The following is a 12,151-nucleotide window of genomic DNA, read 5'->3' on the forward strand; positions in this document are numbered from 1 at the left end:
GCAATCCCTCCCCCCCCCCATAAAAGGCCCCAGTGGGTGATGGTCCCCTTCCCCAGTCCAAGTGATCTCATTGTTCCGTTCCCACCTATGAGTGAGAACATGCGGTGTTTGGTTTTCTCTTCTTGTGATAGTTTGCTAAGAATGACGGTTTCCAGCTGCATCCATGTCCCTACAAAGGACGCAAACTCATCCTTTTTTATGGCTGTATAGTATTCCATGGTGTATATGTACAATAGGAACACTTTTACACTGTTGGTGGGATTGTAAACTAGTTCAACCATTATGGAAAACAGTATGGCAATTCCTCAAGGATCTAAAACTAGATGTACCATATGACCCAGCCATCCCACTACAGGGTGTATACCCAAAGGATTATAAATTATTCTACTACAAAGACACATGCACACGTATGTTTATTGCGGCACTATTCACAATAGCAAAGACTTGGAATCAACCCAAATGTCCATCTGTGACAGACTGGATTAAGAAAATGTGGAACTCTTGCTTTCAATAAGCCTATTTCCTCTCAGTGCAGAAAAGCCTTCTACACAAATATCCAATATTGATAGTTCTGTTATTGGAGAGCTTTTCTGACTTTAACTTAAAAGCCGTGTCTGCATAAGTCTTCACTTTAGTTATGTCTTCCAATGGTTCATTAATAAAATGACTTTCTTGTCCAAATAGCAGAAATGTATAATTTTGATAAGAGTATTCATGTTTCACTAATCCATCTCTTTTCCCAGCAAATTACACATAATAGTATATTACATTGTTTTCCATAGGATTTAGTATGCTTTATTTTAATTTATTTTTTCTTACGATAAAATTCCTTCTAGGAACCATTCTTGTTTTTAGGCTTTAAATTTTTACTTCTAGAGAAGGTTTAGGTATTGCTCTTCAAGTGAATATTATTCTGAGCACATTGTCCATTGGTGGAATCGCTTTCTAACAGGATGTTAGCAAATAGCTTCATGAAAAAGCAACATAGTTTTCAGTTTTTCACTGTGGGCTTTTGGTAGTTTTAATTTGAATTTACAGATTATCAGATTCTTAAATTCAAATTTAAGTACGAAGGTACATAACCTTTGTATTTTCTGCACTCTATTATATAGACATAATAATCATATCTCTTTTCCTGTTGCTGGATTTATTGCTAAGACTACTATAGCAAAAGACAGATTAATAAGAGACAGTTATACACATTTATTTAATATAAGTTTTACACAACATGGGAGGCTTCAGATATAAAGACCCAAAGAAACAGAGAAACGTGTGTATTTTTATGGACAGTTATACGGAAGTATGACTGGGCGACAAAAGGATATGATTGAATGGTAACATCCTGGGAGAAACTTAGCGAGGCCTGTTCAGGTTCTTCTTGGCATCTTTTGTGTCTTCCTTCCTTTCCTCCAAGTATAGGGAGCACCCATTTTGGAATGAGGGTCCTATGACCTACTTTAGAGGCTGGTCAGATAACTTTTTCATGGCTTGCTTTGGCGAGAATGCTGAAAAAATGTCTGAGAGACCTTCCTGTTTTTACTCTTTTCTCAAATGCCCAGGTGCTGTATGTTGGGATACCGTGTCCTGAATCCCATCAATATATTTACATACATGTATACATTTATCTATATTTGTTTTATTCTTTAATGTTCACACCAATAATTAACTGTGCATATATTGATATATTCATGTATATTATCCATTTGACTGTTTCATAAAATGAAATGACAATTAAAAAACTTTTCAGGAAAATAATAAATTTGTAAGCATAATGTATGCCTGTATGGTATCCACAAAATATTTGAATAGTGTGTTTATATTTTTGTAACAAAGAGAAGAAACTTTATTTAACATGTGAGTCAGAGAAACTCTGATAAACTAGGGAAAGTAGATATTCAAAAGAGAATTGGCCTAGATTAATTATTTTGTACCATTCTGTTAAAAGGTTGCCTTGAATGACTTCACTTAATCATCATGTCACTTACTGCTGTGTGACCTTGGACAAGTTTCTTAACCTCTTCTCATCTCAGTCTTGGCTCTCAAATTAGGGAGCTATGTTTGAGAAACTCACTATCTTTCACTATCCCCAAAGCGTGTGTATTTTACAGTCTGAAAATTCTTACATAAAATGCTTATCAAATGGTAATATATTTAATATGTACTTAGCATTCCACAAAGACATATAAATGCCTATTTAGTAATCATAAAACATTTCCATTATAAATATTATATTTATCTTTCTAAAGTTTTATTACAAAAGACATGGTCAGAAAATAAAATATGATTCAGGATGCAATAAAAGAAGAGATGAATGAAGAAAACATTAGCAAATCTTGGCTTATAAAATGTTTAGATATCTTCATTTTAACCTCAGCATGTATTTTAAAATCACAACACTTTAATAAAATAAAACTGAATACTTTAAGAAGATATATAATTTATATTTATTTAATATAATATCTAGATTACATTTATGTTATACTGCCTCTAAATTACATCTAACTTATTGATGACCAATAGATGCTCAATAATTTCTTGAAAAAATTATGTACATTATACTGGAACTTTTACTTGTACATGTGCTACCAATTAGAAAGCAATATAGTATGGTGGTTAAGAGTATGGATTTGAGGGCCACATTAACGAAGTCCAGTTCCAGTTTCTGATCCTTCTAATTGTGAGATATTGGAAAAGTAAAATGAGCTTTCTGTGACTCAGTTTCTTCACACAAGTTTTGTGAGGGTAAATGTGTTGTATATACAAAGCACATAGAACAATACCTGGCACATATCAATACTATACACATTCTAGCTTCATTTCATAATTAGTTGTTATTACTTTTTTAAAACCTTTAAAATTATGTGACTACAGAGGAAACTAGAATTGTTCGTGTCTAGTAAAGTTCCATATTTGGATTATGACTTTCACAAGTTACACTGAAGTTTTTAGCTTTGTATTGTTTTAACATAGATTGCTTGGACAAAAGGAAATTTTATTTAACTAAATGTATATCATTAAAATATGCCTATTACTTCCTTTCAAAATAAGAGAATGAGAAGAAGAAAAGCACATCTCTTAAGACTTTCTTTATAATAATAAATGGAGGCTTTATAACAAGAGGTAAGCCCTCTATGTTCCAGATCTGAAATTAAGGCATTTTGGGCACTCATCTAACAAATATTCATGATGCACCAATATACTGACACTGGGCCTCATGTTCTCAGCTATATCTATATAAATATGAAAGTGGCCCTGCCCTCAAGGAGTTTACTGTCTATGGATGAGAAAAGATTTATCACTAGCGTGTATATCCCGTAGTGAAAAGAAACTTCATGATAAAGTATTCAGGAATTTGAGACTTTCACATTCAACAGGTAAGCAATGGGGAGAGGTCTCAAGGAAAGTGTCATACATGAGACAGCTGGCATTTTCAGTTGGGATATAAAAGATAAATGAGATAAAGAGAGATGAACATTCCAGGCAGGAGGAATAATCTAAGGAGAAGCAGAGAAAAGGATAAGTGATGTGAAGGCCAGAGAAATTCGATGGCATGTGATTCTCTTGAGTGAAATTAAAGTAAATTTGCAAATAAATTATCTTGGATAATAGAAATATTTAGACATAACTACAACTAACGAACTTCTATTTTTTTCTTTTATGGAGAATATTAACTTATAGTATACTTTAATAGAATTAAAGTCCTAATTAAAACATGAAGAAGAAAACATGAAACATTTAAGTTAGACCTTTCCCAGTTTACAATAAATTGTTATCTTTTGTGTTAATGGGCTTTCACAAAAAATACATTTTCAGCAGGAATAAAAAAAGTTCTATATTATAGGTTAAACACAAGAGAAGATTTCAAATGAGTTCAGAAATCATTTTCTACCTATGCAGTACAGTGCAGTGATTTTATAGCCGTACAGAATGACTTGTAGAAAATTAACAAGTCATTTTATCCATTTTGTTTCATGCTTGAAACCTTTTGTTACTAACAGTAAAAAAGTAAGAATCCATGTAAGCACAATTGTGTGTTTTGAATTCAAAGGTTTTTTTTTTTTTAAGTTATTAATGTCCAGTAATCTAATAAAACAGCATCTGAAACACGATATTAGTGAAGCACTTCTAAATATTTGGGAAGGAAGGAGGGAGGGAGCAGAGTAGGAAAGAAGAACTAAGAAAAGGAGGCAGGTAGGAAGTGGGAGAGAGAAAGGAAGAAGAAAAGGAGAAAGAGGAAAACAGAGGGTAAGGAAGCAAGCAGTGGAGACAAGGGAAAGAGAGGAGGGGAGAGAGTTTTCATAGCAATAATTTTGCATTTTTATATATGGAACAAAAATGTTCTTCTTGAATGATTATTTGCTCCAGTGATTTTAATAAGCATTTCAAAGAAAACTGGTAGCATTGTTTTCTCACTAAAATTCAAGGCCACTGAGAAAAACATATTCTTCCCATGGAAATGAGCAATTTCAGGACGATTCCAAGGAGCATATGGTCACCACTAATCTAGTGACTTAATCCTCTCCTTTGGGCCTCTTATTCTATTTCAGGTTATCTGTCCTTTGCCTCCAGGCAGGACTACAAGTAAGCCGTGTAAGACAGATGGGCTTCTAACCTAGACAAGATTTCTAGGGAAGTCATTTTCACAGGCTCTCAACATTAATCAAAATAACCAGCCCCAGAATTTAGGAGAAGTAAAATATCTCAAGTAGGCAAAAGTTTTTGGTACACTTTTTTGTGTGTGTGTGCAACGTCTGACAAACAATAATTCTTTTACTTTTCTAATAAGACCTGTATTTGAAACATTTTAAAATATACGGTAGCCGATTTGATTACGAGCAACCTACTAAATCTCTGTTTTAAAATGAATTTATTCTTTCTTGCTGTAAATGTGAAACTCTAGTTGGTAAACAAACACAAACAAAATGGTTTACATAGTATTTAAGGCTCGTAATAAGAGACCGAAGCTTTTTGTTTTAGAGATTGTCCTTTTCTTTATAATCTTTAGATCCTTCATGTCACTGTGGTGACTTTTCTTTTAATCAATTCAAACCTCAAAACATTTGAACATTTTGTTTCTAAGCAAAAATGTAGCATTTTACAAAAAGAAAGTTCATCTTCCACAAAATAGAATTTAAGCGAGATATAGAAAACCCCAAACTGCTACCTGACTCTTACAACTTTACACAATTTTCTCTTCATCTTGTCATCTGTTTTTACAGCAAATTTAATTCTTTTAAATCATAATTTTCTGTCAATGTTGAAAACCTCTTCCTGTGCTCCAAATACCCATTCCAAGGCTTTGCTGGCATATACCTTCCACATCTACGTTATCCCAATTCCTTACATAATGGTCAAATCTAAAGCGTCCATAAAAGTCTCACTAAAAATGACTCAAGCAAAATGATGTCTTCCTCTATCCATAGTGATAACAGTAAGGTAGGTTTTTATCAAACTGATGCAGGGCATGAGAGCCCCAAAACTGGGGCTTAGCCTGGGAGGGTTCTTGGCTTTGCCCAGGAATGCATTCAAAGGCAAGCTGGTAGTGTTAAACAGCAACGTTTATTGGAACGCCAGTGTACAGCAGCAACAGAACTACTTCTCCTTGAAGAGCAGGGCTACCCCTTAGGCAGTGTGCCCAGAGTAGCAGCTCAGAGGCAGTTCTGCAGTCACATTTATATCCACTTGTAATTACATGCAAATTAAGGGTTGATTATGCAGAAATTTCTAGGAAAACGGTGGTAACTTTTGGGTTGCTGTGTTGTTAGCCACGGAAAAGAGCAGTATCTTCCAGGTGTTGCCATGGTAATGATAAACTGACACTGCAAGCTGGTGGGCCTGTCTCATGGAAAACTGCTTCTGCACAGGCCCTGTTTTAGCTAGTCCTCAATTTGGTCTAATGTCCAAGCCCTGCTTCCAAAATTGAGTCCAGCCTCTTACCTCAAAACTCTGTAACTATTTTACTACCTATTTTTAGTGTAGTTCAAGACACAAGAGACGTATAACATGTATTAACACATTTGTTCCAAAAGACATCCAAGGAACTATTATTACCCCTAATTCAATGATGAAAAAAGAAAAAGAAAAACAAAAAACCTTAAGATGAATAGGAATAATAACGCTTACTGGGATTTTATTATATTTGAAGTCCTTTTCTAAGCACAGTTTTCTTTCTGTTATACTAAGCTGTTATCCAATTAAATAATAGGTTAAAGATGAACAAATATTTTCAAACTAGTGTTGGATTTTTATGTCATGTTAAAAAATTCTCTTTAATTTTAGGACACATAATGGATCATGATGAAGTGTTTTTTTTTTTTTTTTTCTCAGAGTGAAATTGTCTTCTCTGAAAGATTGACAGTGTGGAGTAGTGATTCGTATTTAGAACTACTTACTGAATTATTAAGATAATATGTAATATTAAAACTTGTAAACAATGAAAGCAGAAAGCTGATCAGGCTGTGACAACATCATGTTTTAAGATAGCTATTAAAGATTCTCATGAACTCTGGATCTAACTGTATTACTAAGTTATTTCTGGTTAATAGAACATATACATATCTGTATGTGTATACACACACAGTTAAACACACTTACATATATAATCACACCCACACATACACATGTGTGCACATACAGTACTCAATTACCCATGTCTGGGTACCTGACCAATCAATCTAATGTTTTTTGTTTTTTTCTTTTTTAGTCATACATTCATTGTGATGGATGTGATTATGCTAATAGATCTCGCAATACCTAGACTCCAGGTTAATTTCAGAATAATGTTAGTTACCTCACTATATTTTAGTAAATTCTTATCATATGTATTTATTAATGCTTTCAGTCTATGGTAGAAACTCAACCTATTTGTGATGCAATAAACACAAACTAAATATTTCTATGGAAGGGAAAGGTCTATCATTTGTTCTTGACTTTACATAAAAGTTGATGTGTATAGCATTCTAAATTATATTCCCTATTTCAATTCTCAACTAAAGATTAAATCTGAAATTCACTGAAATAAAGACAGAAAACTACAGCAACGAAAACCTGACAGTCACCCAGCCACATTGGAATTTTTAACTATATGTTCAAGGTTCATATTCTTGCTGCTCTGAAATTTTCTACAGATTTGCAAATAAATGGCATTTTAGGTAGAAAAAATGTTCTGATGTCAGTTTAACTTGTATGTTTTGAAGATGTACAAGAATTATTCGTGTCCTACCTTGTTCAAATAGATTTTAATAGGTTATCTTCAAAGAACCATTACTATCTTCATAAAGAAAACAAATCGATTTACAAAATACATGTCCAGCATTAGTTCAAGATTATAAACTTACATAAGTAAAATGTATTATAATTTTAAAATAAATTTTTTTCTGCAAACACTTCCTGATACTTAAATGGTGTATGTAACCTGATTTGACCTCATCACTAATTGCCTTCTTAATGAATTATATTAATAAAATATATAGACATCTACTTCAATTTGATTGGAAAACATTTTTAAAGTGATTTTATATAGACATTTTCGTCCCCCAAAATATTTCAGCAATACCAAAGAGGAACAATTTCTTTTATCCAAGCTTTGATTAAGCAATGTAGACTAGCCTATAGTGAAGAAAAGGTTTTCTCTCTTGTTTGTTTTTGGCAAGAGTTCTATATTAAATACAAATACCATACTCTAGGGGTGGATGGGTTTCAGCTGAGTATGAAGCATTTTCTTTCCTGGAAATTGTTTTGGGATTCTTTAAGATGAAAGATCCATATGGAAGTTATTATTATGGGTTACCTGTCTTGGTTCCTTGATTCCTATACTGACTATTTCCCAAAGGTAATTTTCATTAAACCATACACTGTTACACTGCTAGACCTTCACCTCTTTGTGTTCATTTCAGTCAGTACTCTCAGACTCACATATGTATAGGGAAAGAGCGATCTTTCTTTGATTGATTTAGGGAAGCAAGTAGAATATTTTGTGACCTGACTTTTTTTTTTCCCTGCAAGTCTTCTCTTTCAAGTCCCTCAATCTGATATAAAGGACATGGTAGTCTCTAATCACACTCTGGTCTAAATCCAAATAATTTCCTTCTACACCCTGCTCAGTTGAGACTTAAATCCCTTATTATTCAATGGTCCTATTTTTAAACTCTGCTTGGGAAAGCAGTGGTGACTTTTGATGCTAATCCTATTCAGTCCACTGACTCTATCCCCTTCAGGGAAATGGCCAGGGATTTTTAAGGGGGTAAATATACAACCAGCTGCCTAACAAGAAAGAGAGGAAAGCTAAGTTAGAATTTTCAAAACTATAGAGGATAATAAAAATGGAGCCTTTATATTAAAACCTATATAATAAAGCATATTTATTTTGATGAGGTATCTATTAATTCCATTGGAAATAGCTAGTTAAATCCTTTAGTCACAGTTTTCACCGCCTAGGATTGAAGGACAAGCATTTGGTTTCATATTCAAGGCAATAGCACCAGCAAATCCTGTCACACCCTTCAAATGAAAATTGAACCCGACCATATTTCATGTTCAAAGTATAAATAAATGTATCAATTAATATGATAATAATCCTTAGGTTGCTTCTTTTTGACTTTCTGTTTGGAAGTTAAAAATAGCCAAAAAATAAAAGCATGTAGCAGAGGAAGCTCTGGGTTGGGAGACAGGACATCTGACTTCTGTATTTGACATTTCCATGCTGGTCAGACAAGTGTATAAACTTTGAAGTTTGGATTTTAAACCAATTTTTAATTAAAATGGAGTTCAGATGAATGCTTATGATGCCATTTTAGCTTTAAAAGCCTATTACATTTATCATAAGATAGTGCCATTCTGGACCTAACACAGGTAATGTAGTAACAATCCATTTTGATAATACAATCCACTCACTTATCCCTTCTTGCCATGAGAACAGAAATAATGTTGGTCCTTTATTTTCTCTTCCTTGCTCTTGTGCCTGCTGGACCTTCTTGTTTCATATCTATTTTCATCGCATTGTTTAAGGGCAAGGTCTTAGTAAAATTTTCTCTCACTTTCTCTCTCCAGAGAGAAAGAAATGTTGCTATTCTGTGCTGCTTCTGAGAGTCACACTTAACTTTGCCATAGCACTAATCACACTGTCTTGTAATTGTGTATTGATTTGCAAATTCACCTTCTATATTACAGTATGAGCTTTATAAGGGCAGTATTCATGGTTTATTAATAATATTAATATGTGAATCATAAAGGTAAATATGTGAATCATTAATAATAACATTAATATGTGAATCAAGAAGTCCCCAGAAGTATTTGAGATTGCCAGCGTGGAGTTAAGTCTGCATTTTGTGACTTCTGGTGCTGGTTAAAACGCAGGAAACCCACTATAATCCATTTCCCTCCACTGATTGCAACAAAAAGTCTGGATAGAATACGGAAAGTAACTCCACAAGGGCTCTGAAAAGTAAACAATAGCAGACAGATTGAAAAATCAAAACCCAAGGAATGACTGGAAGGGCAGTCAGGTTACTCTCGTTGTTTTCTTTCTTTATTACTCGGCTTTTACTAGATGAATTGCAGAATTGCACAGTGAAAAGACAGCAAAATCTCTTGGGGAAAACCCCTCTGTCTGGCCAGAAGGGTAGAAAAGAGGAATTTTTAGATCCCAGGGATGTGAGAGAAATCCTTTTTTGTTTTTTGTTTTAGTTTTTTTCTGGCTCGCCTGCTCTGCGGCCAGGCCCAATCACAAAGCTGTGCTGCTACGGTGCTGGCAGTGGCATGGGCTCCTAAAACCCTAAAGAGAGAAAAACCTTTATCATTAGCCATAGACACTGGAAAGACAAAAGTCTAAAGTGTATGTGAGGAGTTCCCACTATTTTTTTCTCTCTCTTTTTATTTGACATCTTGCCCCAAAGATAGACTTAGTCTTGTGGAATTGTATGACAGCCCAGGGGCTAAAATGCTGAGAGAAGCTATTTTTTCCATCCACAGGATCTGGGAAATTAGGTACCTCAGAAGTGGAAATTGTGGAGAAAACATAGACAAGGACAGCACTAGAGAAACAGACCCCGAATCCCGTGTATAAACAAGCACGTGAACATGGGCTCACTCTCAGGGTCAGCACACATGGAGCACAGCAAATAAGGCAGAGCAAAATATTTGAGAATTGAACTGTACTATAAACTACCAACCAAATTGTTCCCAGATGAACTCCTGAGTGGCTCAAGAACAGGCAATGCACAAATCTCAGAGCAAAGTCCAAAGGTGCCCTGACATCGTAGCTAGTGCCCACAGAAGGGGAGATAGAAGCCTCCGTCTTAACCTATCCGTGTCAATTGCTTTCTAAAATAGCAATCACGATATTACAACCAACGTTCTCCGCAGGATTTGATCAGGGCCCAGAATTTCAGGACATAATATTCAAAATGTCCTGAGTAGAATCCAAAATAATAACATGAGAAGCTGATAAATAATGAGGAAAAAATCACTTAGATATTAACTTCAAGATTGCCTTGATGATGGGTTTATCACACAAAGACTCTGTAGAAGCCTTTAATACAGACTTGATGAGGTAAAGATAAATACTCTTAAAAAAATTGAAAAGTAGTTTTATAGAAGATAAATCAGAATAATGAAAAACATCTAAATGAAAATTTAGAAAGTAAATACATGACTTCTGAAATTTTAAAAATACTAGATGGCCTCAGTAGCAGAATAGAGATGACAAAATTAGCATACCTGTGGATAGATTAGTAGAAATTATGCAATCCTAAACAGAAAATAAAAGATTGAAATATAGCAAATTGGCCTCTCCAACTCTTATTCAGTATCATGCTGGAAGTCCTAGACTGTGCAGCAAGGAAATAAAAGGAAATTAACACAATAACGGATGGGAAAGAGGGAATAAAACTGTCTCTTTTTGCAACATAAACATCTATTGGTAATTTTCATATGGAATCAACACAAAAGTCTCCTATAACTGATAGATGAGTTTAGCAAGATGACAGTAAACAAGGTCGGTTCTAAAACATCTACTGTGTTTCTAAATAAGAACACTGAACATTTGGGAATCGAAATTTAAAAACAGTATTGTTTACAAGAGCACACACAAAAAAGTGCTTAGATGTAAACCTTACATGATATGACCTGGATTGGAATGCTAAAAGCCATAAAACACTGATGAACAAAATCAAACAAAACATAAATAAATCGAGAGATACACTAAGTTTATGATTGGAAGTCTCAGGAGTATTATATTTTACACCCCCAATTTCCCTATATATTAATGTAATCTAAGTCCTATTCCCAGTATACTTTTCTATTGATATGAAAAAGATTCCAAAATATATATCAGAAAAACAGCTAAAGGATTCACACTGTCTGATTTCAAGACTTACTATTACCTATAGTAACCAGGACAGAGTGGTTTCATCAGAAGAATAGGCATATAGATCAATGGAACAGAATGGAGAGTTCATAAATAGACCCAACAGGTAAGAGCAATTCTTGTTTGAGAAAGGTGAAATGGTAACTTAATGGTAAAAGGACAGTCTTTTCAACAAATGTGCTTGGAACAATTGGACCTCCATGTATAATAAATTGAACCTCTACCAGTATCTCATGCTTTATGCAAAAATTGACTTAAAATATATCATAGACCTAAATTTAAAACCTAAAACTTTTAAGGGTAAACATAGGAGAAAATATTTCTGACCATGTTGTAAGCAAAATAGTCTTAGATGTCACACAAAAGCATGACTCTTTCCCCAAAATTGATAAATTAGAAATTTATCAATAAATTGATATTTATTACTATCAAAACAAGTAAGTATCAAAAAATTAAGTAACACAATAGCAATAACAAAACTGATAACACAAATTTGGGTGAAGATGCAGAGCAACTCAAACTTTCATACATTCTTAGTGGGAATGCCAAATAGTACAGCCTGTTTAGGAAGGAGGTCAGTAGTTTCTTATGAAGTTGAACATATACTGATTATATGACTCAGTAATTCTCGCTGTGGATATACACCCTAGAGAAATGATAAGCTGCCAGTGAATGCTTACATTGGCTTTATTCTTAGTTGCCCAAAATTGGGTACAACTCAGTCTTTCTTCAACTGGTGAAGAAATGAACACTCTATGGCACATTCGTGTGATAAAACACTACTCA

Source organism: Rhinopithecus bieti, unplaced genomic scaffold (genome assembly GCF_001698545.2).
Source record: "Rhinopithecus bieti isolate Rb0 unplaced genomic scaffold, ASM169854v2 scaffold_29976, whole genome shotgun sequence".
Taxonomy (NCBI): domain Eukaryota; kingdom Metazoa; phylum Chordata; class Mammalia; order Primates; family Cercopithecidae; genus Rhinopithecus; species Rhinopithecus bieti.